At 53.2% G+C, this 12926-nt stretch overlaps 1 pseudogene; it reads right to left on the reverse strand.

Moving 5' to 3' along the window:
• The window catches only part of LOC130159849 (hydrocephalus-inducing protein homolog), a 98440-nt pseudogene that overhangs the window by 46431 nt on the left and 39083 nt on the right, over window positions 1–12926 (reverse strand).

Consider the following 12926-nt stretch of genomic DNA (forward strand, 5'->3'; position numbering starts at 1 on the left):
AGGATCAGCATAAGCTTCGCCCAAGACAAACACAGCAACAAGACCCGGTCTACCAGCTGAGGGAATGGAGTGACAACAAGAGATTGACCACTACAGCTAGATATAAACCAAAACGAATATTCCATGGAAATTGGTTCCATTATGTAAAGAAACACTAACTGCAGGCCAGCGTGGAATAATTATTCTACCCTCTATAAATCTGAGCACCACCAGGAACAGAATTGTTCCTACAACAGTTATTGGGTTTTTGAAAGGTACAGAACACGTGGCTTGCAAAACGCACGTCTGCCACAAGCAGCTAAACACCAACACAGAAGTGACAGATTAGAACAAACGAGTCTTTGAAACACACTTTACAAATGATGTGTACAAGGCTTAGTATGAACCGGTTTTCTGTTGTGGACAGCGGCAGATGAAGGCTAGGGGAAGCTCTGGGTAGATGCCTGATTTGTGGCTCTGGGAAAGCCCACCTCATCTGGGATGTCACCTGGGTCCCCCCAGCTCACCTGGTGGCAGCTCTGCACCCGCTGACAACGGCGGCTCGCAACTAGCTTGCGGGCAAAGACACGAAGGGGGGCAGAGGACGACGACAGCAATCCCACCCACACTCTCCCCTCCGCAGTGCAGCCCATCTGTGGCTGCACAGAGCACAGGGCACGCTGGCCAAGTGCCAATCTCCCTGTAATGTCCCTGCTTACCTGGGGGGCCTGTGGGTGCACATTTAACACACCCCAACACCCCACCCCACTAATCTAGCCTCAATGCTTAAGGCAGCATCAACCTCCTCTTTCTAGCCCAAAATTTAGGTATCAGAGCACTGTGGAGCCTCTTTGCAGCCAGCAAAAGGAACAGGCACTTGGAGAAGAGTATTATTCTCGTCCCAAGAGGACTCCGACAGCAACAGCGCTTTGAAAAGGCTTATTTTCTCTCCCATTTATAAGAATGTAGCCAGTTTCAGACACACGCACTAGGATCCGCGAATGCCCCCTCCCGAGCTAAGCTCTTTCAGGTAGCACACGCAATTTATCCCACCCAACCTCAGCCAACCTCTCCTCCTCTCCCGCTCAGAGCTGCTCCTGCAGGCACCCTCGCTCGCTTCTGCCTCGGGCTGCCGCCGCCGCAGTGCTGGCAGACCGCAAGGAAAGCGGGCGGGGGAAACGAGGGAAGAGCAAGCGCCTCTAAAGAGCGGCCCAGCCGGGGAACCGGGGAAGACGAGCAAACTGATGGATGATACAGGGCAAAGAAACTCGGCAGCTCCTGCAGGACTCCCAGGCACAAGGGAAATAAACCAGCACCATTAATTCAGTCGAGGAGTTGCTAACAAGCTACCACCAAGGTTTTCCACTCTTGCGAGAGAATAGACCATAGCGACTGGAAAGGTAAGCAACGTTATTGCAAACAGAAATATGTTTATACTTGTAATGTAGCATTTTCCAGCAGGAGGCTTCTGGGACCTGCTGTTTTCCTCCAGCTCATTCTTTGATAAAGTATGGAAATAAACATATTCCAACTAAAGACAAGTCAGGGACAACCTAGCAACTGGTTTCCATTTTGGTAGCTTCTGAGGGTATCTAACGACTTTGAAATGGCCATAGAACATTCCTAACGGAGTTCCTGTGGCTTCGGTGAAGCAGAGCCAGGACCTCGAGCACTGAAGAACAACTAGCCTGAAGGACTACAGCAAAACTCCTTGCCGAGCCCACGTGGGAAGTGGGAGCCGAGAGATCCCTACCTGAAGCGGAGGCCCAAGTTGAGCTCCGGAGCAATGGGTTTGTCGGTGACAATCGTTGTGCCCGTGCCGACAGCCTGGACGGGGATGACGTAGGTGTGGCTGTTCTCTATGGACACCTTCACCTCATCCTCAAATCTCTCGGTGTCGTCCAAGTTTGCTATGATGGCCACAGACACCTCGCTCTCGGGGGGGATCACTCCTTTACTGGGTTCAATCCTCCAGCGCGAGCGTTTGCCAGCCTGTAAGATGAGCCAAACAGTAACTTAGGATGGAAACCATGGACCCTGGTCTCCTGCGGGATGCAGAAAAGGATTAAAGACATGAGGGTAAAAACCATGAAGGCTTCGTTTCCCCAACTCTGAGCTACAGTGCCTGGAAACAGCACCCGTGCAGGAGCTCATACAACCTCTGTTTTACCCTCCCTTAACAGACTCACTTTGTTAACCCAGCTTTGTCTGACCCAAGGGATGCTCACCCTCAGGAGAATGCTATTGTCCCTCCAGCCTCCCTCTTGGAGGGCACACCCAGGGAAGCCACTTGATATCTCCTGGCTTCCCGACAACGGTGGCCAGCTCTGCCATAAAGGCTCCAGGCCAGAGGAAGCCAGGACTGCTCCAGTCCCCCCGCAGCAGCCACACGGCTGGGGGATACTGCTGAGACCCCAAAGAATAACTTTGCAAAAGCGGTTGATGAAACCCCAAAGTCTTCTTTCCCAAGAGTCAGGCTTCTCAACAGCCCCTCAAGGGCTGCAGCCCTCTGTTCCCACGGATCATCACCTGCAGTGAGGTGCCCCAAGGCCCTCTGCTTTGGCAAAGTCAGCTCTAAGTGTTTATAGCAGGGCAGCGAAACAAGAAGCAGAAAGAAAACCACAAGACATGTGCCCTGTGGGCATGGCCTGGGCTTCCCAAGCACTCTTTTCCTCTGGGTCCTCACGGGCCTCCCTCTACAGATGGGGCAACAGAGGCGCTGGACCCCTCCAGCCCACCTAAAGCCACATTCACAAGGAGCAAGCTCGCAGAAAAGAAATGCACGCAGTGCTCCCGGGCCAGCAGGAAATGCACTGGGATGCAGACACGTGGCTTTCAAGTGTCCGTCACAGCATCAGTGCTACATGCATCACAGTTCAGCGCTGTGTTTGGGATGACAGGCACCACTCATCCAAAACTCTACAGTATTGTCCAGGAGAGGGTTACTTTCCTTTTCTTTTTTTTTTTTTTTTCCTTTAAATAGAAAACAACGGTGTGCTCAGCGGCCTGACATGATAAAAGCAAGTGCTCGATCCAGGTGAAGTTAGCTCGAGTTTCTGTCCGGCGGGCTGGCAGCTCTGAGCTCTAACAGGACACCAGCCAGCCCAAGGGAGAAGAGCAGCAGAAAACCAAGCAGCACTTCGAAGTCACAGAAACATTTAAAATAACACTCCAAAATGACCTCTGCTGACAAGGTGAAGGCTAGCTGGAGGCCAGGGAAGCGATAACTTGCTGAGCATTCAGGGTCCCAGCAGCAAGCGTAGGTGCTCCCGCTACGCTAACTCCTTAGGCTGGCTGTGCCCTCCACGTAGAGCAGGTCAGGGCTGCATGCCTGCATCCCATAACGGAGCGTGCCAAAGGCATCAAAACGATTCCAGGCACCAGCAACATTTATACACTCAGCTCCATTTAATTTGTCCTCTAGGGCTTCAAAAAAAGAGTCTTGAAAAAAATTTTTAAAAAAGCAAGACGAGACTGGGATGGAGGCAGGTGGCTGCCACGGGGTAAACACTGGGACCTCACTGACCACGGAGGATTCCCACCAACCCTCCCCTGTGGTCCCTGCAGCTGGTCGCTGGCCTCGGAGGCATCGGCTGCGCTGCCGCCAGCCAAGGGCTACCCAGCCAGCTCATTCACACCGAGCCAGTGGGCGTTAGGTTTTCACTGACGTTAATGTACAACTTCTCCTCCGATTCACGCTGACACCGAGCAGCTTGCTTGAAAAGGAGACCCGATAGCTCTGCTCCAGAGGTGAATCTGCAAGTCTGCTATCTGACAAAGCTCATTTATCACAGCTTGGCAACAAGCCGCGCAGTAAGTTGTACCCAAGGAACTATTACTGAGGAACAATGACAGGCTGTCTCGATGGAGCCAGACTCGCAGTGTCCCAGGGTGACCCAGCGCAGACCCACCGTGCCCTGCCAGGCCAACAGCCCACTCCGGAGGAGCACGATTTGCATCGCATCCTCATCCTTTCCGTTAGCATCTGGTGTGGGTCCCAGGGGCAGCACAGTGCACCGCTGAACAGGAGACCTGCCAGGACCAAAAGGCTCTGCCGGACCAGCTCCGCTCAGGTTTTTAGGTCAGCTTCTGCCTACACCGGTCCAGGTTGTGTCCCAGAGACAAGAAATCCCTTGGGAACACGCTAAAAGCATCCATCCCCCTGCTCTGAAGGCCAAAATCTAACTTCTGACAAGATCCCTGCTCCTTGCTTAGGCGTGAATGCTCCAGGACACGATGCAATAGCTGCACGTGCTGGGCAGACAAAGACAGCAGCTATTTCTGTCCCTGCAGGAGCCTGCACCACTGGACGCCAGAGCCAGAGCGCCAGGCAAGGGCTGGCATCAACCGCTTCGAGAAGCTCAGCGCTGAGATCGTTAGCTTCTCCTGGGACAGATTTCATTGGGAATAAGAGCTGCCAACGTTTGCTTCTAGCGGGCATCAGCGCGCATCAGAGATGGACGGCTGGATGGCTGCCCCAAGGGATGGCCGAGGACCCACCACGCTGCCCTCTGCAAGTTACTTTGAGCCCGTTAATTGAAGCCATCTGGTCATTCCAGCCTTGCACGAGTGGAAGAAGCAGCAGAACTCAACATGAAAAATGCAGCTGTACTTTACCAAGCCATAGCTCTGGCGAGAGAGCGCTCACACCTCGTCAGGCGGATCCACCGCCCCCAGTGGGGGTCACGCACGAAGGGGAAATAACCCCCCACCACATCAGCTGCGCACGGAGCCTTGTCCCAGGGGCTTTAGCTGTCCTAAGGGGCGGGAGCCTGTGCTCTTCATAGCAGAGTGACTCCTCACCCGCACAAACTGCCAGTGGCAGAAAGAGCCCAGAAGCACCCTAAGGCCCACAGGGTGGGGATCAGAGCACAAGGCTGGCCGGATGCTCCCACCAGCCACCAGCCTCCTCCTGGCACCTCGGCACCAGCATCTCCTCGGCAAAAGCAGGGGGACCGCTTTGGTTGAGCCTCTGCCCCAGAGCACCAGCAAGGAGAAGTTTTGTGAAATCGAGGCAGAGCTTCTAAAGCCAGTGGAAAAAAAAAAAGAAAAGAAAAAAGAATTAAAGTGTGGCACTCACTGCCACCGACAATGGAGCCCAATTTGTCACACTTGCTTCAGCTAACAGCAGCTGCTGAGTGAGCCAGCAAAGCTTGTCTCCATTTGTGTCCCCTGGCCATTGCTCAGCCCTCCAGGTCCCATCTGCCCTCCCCGCTGGGCTGGGGAGACCAGTGCCACCACTCTGCACATCGGGGCTCTCCAGCCAGGACACGGCCATGGCTTGGCCAGCTGCTGCCAAGCACAGGATTGAACAACCAAAATCCTCCGGCTTTTCCCTTGGGAAGAGAGCTCAGCTGAGTCACTCTGGCCTGTAGCAGCGTAACTGCCTTGAAGACTTCTACCCTTCTTGAACCCTGTTGGCCAGCAGGTGCAGCACAATGCGACAAGTTCCCTTCTCCTAGATGAGCAGAGTAACAATTTCTTCCATTACTGAAACACAGCAATTTTGAAAGACCATGAACCCATAGAAGATACCGGATGCCATAAAATCCAAACTCTTCCCTGAGGCCAGGTTTCAGGCACCTTTTCCAAGGTCTCCTCCAAACCTTTGCTCCCCCTTTTAAGGCCCACATGCCCCAGACCTAAGCCTGAGTGACACTGGGAGGGAAACAGCCTTCTACCTTCCTCAGCTTTTGGTACAACCCCTCACCAGCATGAGACTGGACGCTCCTGGCCACGAGCCCTGTTCACGACTGATGCTGTGTGTTTCCAGGCCCTGTCAGCTACAACAAAGGGCTCCGGCAAAACCAAACTGGGTGGAAATGCACAAACTGGTACCGCTGTGTATAAGCAAAACACAGCCTTTAAAGCCAAACCAAGGGTTTCACTCTAAAGGTGAGCTTTTGGAGCACCATGAGGCTCTGGTGGGACAGCTCAGGAAAGAGTTAAGCCTATCCATCTTCAAAACTTCTGCTCACCTTGGAAGAGGCCACATATGCAGGGCTAGTGCTGCCCGTACCCTGGAAAGTTAATTTAACCCTAATTTCTAAACAGCACTGCAGATATCATGAGAAGGGCGCAGCACTGTCTGCCTCTGTCTCACTATGAGCAAACACTGACAGGCTGGCCAATTATTCAGCTGCTTTGGGGGCGGGGGGAGTGATTTACAGTAGATTTGAAAACCATCCTCTTGCTGATTGAAGTCTGCTCCGACTTCAGCGAGAGTAGCTGGGGAGAACTGCAGACAATGCTGATGTGCTCTTCAAAGCCTTCACTGCCCGCAACCTGCACGGTTTGCTCAGAGAGCAACAGAATCGCCCATCAGCCAGACCCAGAAACAGAGTCACTAAAGCAGCATCAGCACTGTTTGGAAGTTTATCTCCGTGTTTTGCGGTCTTTCCATATGGCCATTTCATTAATAAAAGCAATGTCATCAAAAGCTTGAGGGAATAAGCAATGAAATTAGTAAATGAAACAAATCCTGCACTACAGGGGAGCAGAGAGTATGGGAACTGCGTGTTCTGCCCTTGCTTACACCGCACCTGACCAAGAGCCTTTATACGCTGCCTGAAAAATCCATGGAGTTATCCACAGCAAATCCCAGTGACAAGATAACCAGGTACAGCTTTTTTTTTTTTTTTTTTTTAAAAAAAAAACCAACCAACCAACGAAATCTTGGTCTATGCTGCAAGGTCAGCTCCAGTTGAATGTGGCAGCAGCTCATCCCCGGGAACGCAGACGGGGATCTGCACTGAGCCACCAGGCACCCTCCTGAAGACAACCCAGCTGGCTGTACAAGCACTGCTGGAAACCAGGCAGCAGCGAGCTTCACCTGGAGCACAGGGCTCTGGATCCGGGAGCTCAGGGCTCAGGCTGAAGGAGACAGGACCCCCGCATTACGACTGTCATGAGAAGAGGAAACCCCAAGGAAGCTTTTCTGTCTCCTCCTCGTTACAAGGCACTGGGAAACCATTTGCCACCCTGCGGTAGCACATAACAGACCCAGCACGGGGGTTATGCAGGCAGAAGAAAGCTGCCACTGATTGAGAAAAATTACACCCTAGGCCTGTCTTTTCTTTCCTGATCACAGAGACGTGATACGCAGCTGCCTTCTGTGATGCCAAGAGATGTCAACCTTAGCAGTCACACAAAAGATCCCTGAGAAGACAGCATGACAAAGAACAAGTAGGAAATGATCTAAGAACGATGCTTTTTCCTTTCTGCAGGGAGAGCAAACACTTCCATCAATCCATAACAAGCCTTTGGCACTTGTCAATATGGCAAAAATCAGGCACTTAGGGAGGCAGGAAAAGAAGATGACAGCGGAGCAAGGAGGAGAAACAGCCACTTTTATCAGCAGGTTACATCAGCCCCCAGCTAAGCTGCAACAGCTCCTTCATGTTGACCCATTGCTCCAGTCTTTTTTTACCCAAGACAGACACAAATCCCCCCCTCACTGGATCCAGAGGATTCCCTAGCAGGCTGGGCTGCCTGGCAGCTGGGAAAGCAATCTGACAGGGAAAAGCACACCCGACAGACACAGGATTCACTGGGTGAGCACAGGATGACACACTGGTCCCAAGGGTCGCAGATCTGCAGACACCCTGGCAAGCAGGGATAAGCCAACCGAGGACGCAGGTATGCAGTCCCTACAACCCTCTTCCCACCCAAAAAGCCCCATCTCAACACACAGATTTGGCAGGGTTTTATTTATTTTCTTCTGGTGGCAGAGATGCTCCCTGCTGCTCCCTGCAACTGAGAACACAACAGACACAACTCACCCAGCAGAGAGGAGAGGGGTACAGGGAAGCTGGTGCCTGAGGGGAACTGCAAGTAATTCCTGAAGTCACTGTCCCAAAGTGAAGTTCACCACAAATCATCCTGGCTTGCTCAGGTAATGATCTTGTCTCCCCCAAAGCGAGCAGCAAGCTTGCCTTAAGAGGAAGAGCAATTTTCACTCGACGGTTAAGAGTACCATCGGGGTGGCAGCACGGCCATCTGCATTACAGCATCTTCCTTTTCTGTTTCAAACAAGACACCAGCCTTTCGTTTGCCCTGTTGCTGCCCCTTCAATTAACCTCATTCAGTTTGTCAAGCTGCCGGTCAGTGTGCATAACATTCCCGATGCAACGCTCCTGCGAAAATTTCAGTCAATAACTTGCTCTTTCAAGTGGAGACCATGATCTCTGAGCCTCACAGCCACCGTTTGCAGATTGGCCAACAAATGGGAGACAGGGAAATCACGGCTCGCCCCCCTGCAGCAACCTCCAAGCAGGAATCAAAGCAGTGGCTTTGGCGCTTTACAGGACACAAGGCTTGGGTTCAGGGACACGGGGGAATGAAGGATGCCCGTGTCACCCATCAGCTGGGCTAAGGCACAGCCCAGCCTGCTCCGCTCTCAGGTGGACACGTGCGCGTCACCCTGACGCCCGACTGCATCCCAGGCTTTATCTCCACAATTATTCAGTCCCCTCTGCTTCCCGTCAAGGAGCTGCCAGGCAGCGTAAGGCAGCCAAGGGCAAAACTTCAACTGGGGCAGCAAAAGAGCAGCAGAGCAGGCAGCTGCTGAGGGCCAGGGTGCAGCTCGGGCACATCTCGCCCACGCCCGCGCTGCTCCCATCAGGCAGCCTCAGCAGCACCGTGCCCGGAGTCTGTCTGAAGAGCCCTTGGTGAAGCGGCTGATGGAGCAGGTTCCCAGGACCTGCCTCCTGGCACGTCTCCATGAGAGCAGCAGCTGCCCTGAAAAGCAGAGATGCTCACCATGGGGGAACTCGGCCCCGTGGAGTCAGCAGGGGGGATCATCACACACACAGAGTCACAGCGCGGCTGGGGCTGGCGAGACCTCTGGAGATCATCTGGTCCAAGCCACTGCTCAAGCAGAGCCCGTCTTTATTGCAGGGAAAGAAACCGTCCCTGAGCCGCCTCGTATTACTGCTCTAGTGACTGATCAGCCCCAGGACTGGCAGAGACGGCGGTGAAGCACGACAGGCTTTATTGCCCAGTCCCATGGGTTAGGGCCCTGAGGCAACGGAGGGGCAGATGTACCCTGCAAGCCCCCCGGCTACACCGCGAGCTGCCCGGGGAGGAGGGAGGCATTGCACCGGGGCAGCAGGACCCGAACAGCTCTGCGGGTCACTGCCTGCGACAGGCATGCAAACCCATCATTTCAACACCAGTACCAGCCATCCCTGGTGGCTTGCTCTCGCCACAGATGGAAAGTGGGTTTTCATGGTGGATTCAGACAAAGCTGCCCTGGGAATCCCTCCCCCACTTGGAGGTTACCTTTGTCCCCCAAACAGCTGGAAAAGCAGCAAGGAGGAAATTCGTCCCCCTCCTCCTTGGCCCAGGAGGCTGAGCCTGGCCTCTCACACGCTGCCTGATGCTTTACCCGCAGACCCAACCAAGCCCACAGAGCCAGGCCTGGGTGAACCAGCTCCACAAATCCAGCCCACCTAGCGTGGAGCAGAACAAACCTCCCCCCAACCCTGTTTTTAAGCCCCTCACAGATCCCACCTCCAGTGAGCGGCACATCCCACCCAGCCTCCGCACAGAGCCCTCCCTGGCTGCACCAGCCCTGCCCCCCCCGCCAGGGCAGCAACCCAACCGCCTCCTGCCACCTGCCACGCAGCTTGTCAGCTGCGGCCTCCATCAGTTCAACGGCCTTTCCCTGCGGCTGGCCCCCGGAGATGCTCTGCAACGCGACGGAGCCCACAGACCCTGTAGCTACACAACCCTTACCGTTACATGTTTGTGCAACACCACAGCTGGTTGGGCCCCCAGCAGGTGTGAAACTCACCTCACCACAAGCAGGCTGAGGACAAACTTCACACCCCAGACTGTCACAAACAGCAGTCTGACACAAAGCAAACGCAGACCTAATGGGGAAAGTGTCGGGAAATCCATGCCCTTCCAGGAGCAAAGGGCCACAGGGGCCTCTTGATCTCAGAGTTCCAAAGACACGACTCTCCGTTAAATACCCTCCAGAAAACAAAGGGAAAACTTGTAAAGATGATCCAGACTCCTTTCTGCACAAGCGTCTATGCAAGCTGTCTACTTTACTGAGGGGTGCCCCAGCTAAAACTGCCCCCAGAGCCAGGCTTCTCTCGCTGCGTTGGGACGGAATGCCTTGCTTTCTCTCCGAGACAGCAATATGGAAACGGTGCATGTAAAAATCAAGCCACAGGCTGCTACAGACCAGTCAATTTTCATTGGGAAACAGCCCCACAGATACTTACCATCTCTACACAGAAGGATGCAGGGATGACAGCCTGATTGGAGAGGTGGAGACTTTTGGACGCATCTTGTAGAACTTGAATACTGCCAAAATTTATCTCCCTCGGATGCACATAGACAACCGGTTCTTCTCCAATGCTCACTAAAGACACATTCTGCTCCAGGAAGCAGGTAGGAAAGAAAAAAGAAAAGCAGGGGAAGTTAAAAAATATGAGACAGCTCTAAGGTTCCTCCTCGACGGGGCGATAAGTACGGCTGTTGGAAGTTTTCAGTGTTGCAAGGCTGAAACAGAAGGCCTGGGGCAAGTGCAGGCTCGGGAGCGATCCCATCTGAAAGCCACAAGCTCCCGTTCTCAGGGGACAGAGAAACCCTGGGTCCCACGCTCTCCTTTCCAGACCTCCTCCACAGTTAGCTCTCCTTTCTCTGCCTTGTGCCTGCTCCGCTCCTTCTGCTGCTCAGCCGAGCCCCAAACCTCCCTGACCGCTGCTGCTGCACAGTGACACTTGGACAGTTACTTCTCTGACATTCCCAAAAATGCACCTCTGAAAACCAGCACAAGCCAGAAGCGAAGCAGGCTCTTCAGAGCAGAGATCGTGCAAGTTACTGCACACATCTGATGTGTGCCTAGGTGCATTGCCGGTATGACATGAATAACAGGCATTAATTATTCATTACATCATTCAAGCGGTGTTTTTTCTCTTGACAGTCAGACCCAAAAAGCTTTCTCCTTGCAGAACTGGCACAGACTACTGGAGGAGGAACACGGATCCCTTTGCTAAACCACCTTCCCACATCATTAAAAACAAGGAGAATTTGTCCAGTCTTGCTGTGGATTTTACTGGTTCCAAACACCTCAACACTTCAACAGGATCTGAATGCATAAAACTCCCAATGCTGACCAGATGCTGTATGATTCACTGGAGGGCACAGAGTACGATTTAACCGAAAAAGAAACCAGCCTCCACCGTGTACAACCTTAAATGATGTCTGGCTCAAGGAAGTGGCATTGACAGCTGTCAGAATCACCAGCCCAACTCAGCCAGAAGCAGCAGCATCCAGAAATGCTCATCCCTTGACAGGCCACTGATGCATGCAACTAAGCACCAAAAAAAATCACCTACCAAGGCTGGGGCCTCAAAAATAAGGAACTGAAGCCACGCACGACGATGCATGTCTGGGTGATGCTGCCCAAAGCTCCCAGGAAGGAGGAGCTGCAGGGAAGAGCTGCGCCTCGCCAGCCAGCTCAGCTTCCTGGTGACAGCGGGACAGCAGCAGCAAAGGCAGGGCAGAGCTCTTTGGGAATGAGCAGAACAACATCTGGAGGATGCCCAGGCAAGCTGGCTTCTGTCAGCCTGTGTACTAACACGACGCATCCTCACCACCAAGGAGAGGGCTTCAAAAACCCCAACCCCTTCGTCTACAGGGTTCTTAAAAGGGACAAGAAAAATGCCATGCAACAGCGTTACAGGCAACATGGCACAGGGAAAGGCAGCAAGAAGAGATGGCAGCTCTGCCATCAGCAATATTGCCACAGCTACAGAAACAGCCACCAGCCACCGCCCCACCCCACCCCACCCCCCAGCACCTCTGGCTTTGTCAACAGGTAGGTCATGTCACATTTGATCACTTAGGAACGAAGAGCATCTGACCCTGGCGGACAGCTGTGCTCGAGTGCCCGCTTATTCTGACAGCGGTCAGCTGCCAAACCCCCTGCCCGCGGCACACGAGGCTGCCTTGCCACCAGTAACGCCAGGGCTGGGATTTACCAGCTCCTTCATGCAGATGACACACACCAGACTGAAGCTGGCACGCGGTCACCTGCAAACAAAATACCCGACAACAGAGCTGTGGAGGGACTCTGCACAACCTGGATGAAAGATCTGTACCACGTTCCGCCTGAAATGGCGGTAAAGACCAGGCATCGACACTGGGCACCCCAGCCGAAGGCAAGAACGAGCTTTGAAGTTCTATTGGAACACGCTGCAGCGATTCCCAAGGTCAGACTTGCAGCCGTACGGGTAGGATCTGCCACCAGCGCAGGACATGTAACAAGACAGCCAGCTCTTCTGCCAGCCCAGAAAGCTTTGGGTGCGTCAGCTACCAGGGAACTACTGGAACTGCACTGCAACCAGAAGACAGACCTATAGAAAACGCAATGCATCTAGTCCTTTCTTTAGGGACAGCTACGATTCTCCAGCTGAAATGCTCGCCCTTTGGGCAAAACGTCGACACGTTCACGGCCAAATAGAAAAGATTAAGGTAAGGTCAACTTTCAATTTATAAATTGTTAGCCCAAGGGTAAAAGCTTTTCAAGGGACCTGCAGCTCAAAAACCAGGTGACATTTAAACAACTGGCTATTCCAGTGGGGAGAAACCCTCCTCTTCCAGGGAAGCATGCCTTCTATCTGCGAGCAACTGTTTTGTCAAACGTGAGACTTCCCTGCAAAGCCTGCATTGCCTGGCCTTGCTGTTGACTGGTTTACATGCACATCCCCAGCAGCCGGGGTTGAGATGATCAGTGGCATCCAGGGGATTTGGCATCATCGTTTCAATTCATTTTATAAAAAGTTTATAGCCCTGCATTTGCTTTCAAAATGCCAGCCTTCCTTTCCGTTACAGAAAGCTTCAGGTTCTCAGGAATCCTCTGATATCCCCTTCTGTGCTCAGAGAGAGGACAAGACATTTTAAAACAGCTGCTTCAAAAGTTAATCTCC

This window comes from Falco biarmicus, chromosome 16 (genome assembly GCF_023638135.1).
Source record: "Falco biarmicus isolate bFalBia1 chromosome 16, bFalBia1.pri, whole genome shotgun sequence".
NCBI lineage: Eukaryota > Metazoa > Chordata > Aves > Falconiformes > Falconidae > Falco > Falco biarmicus.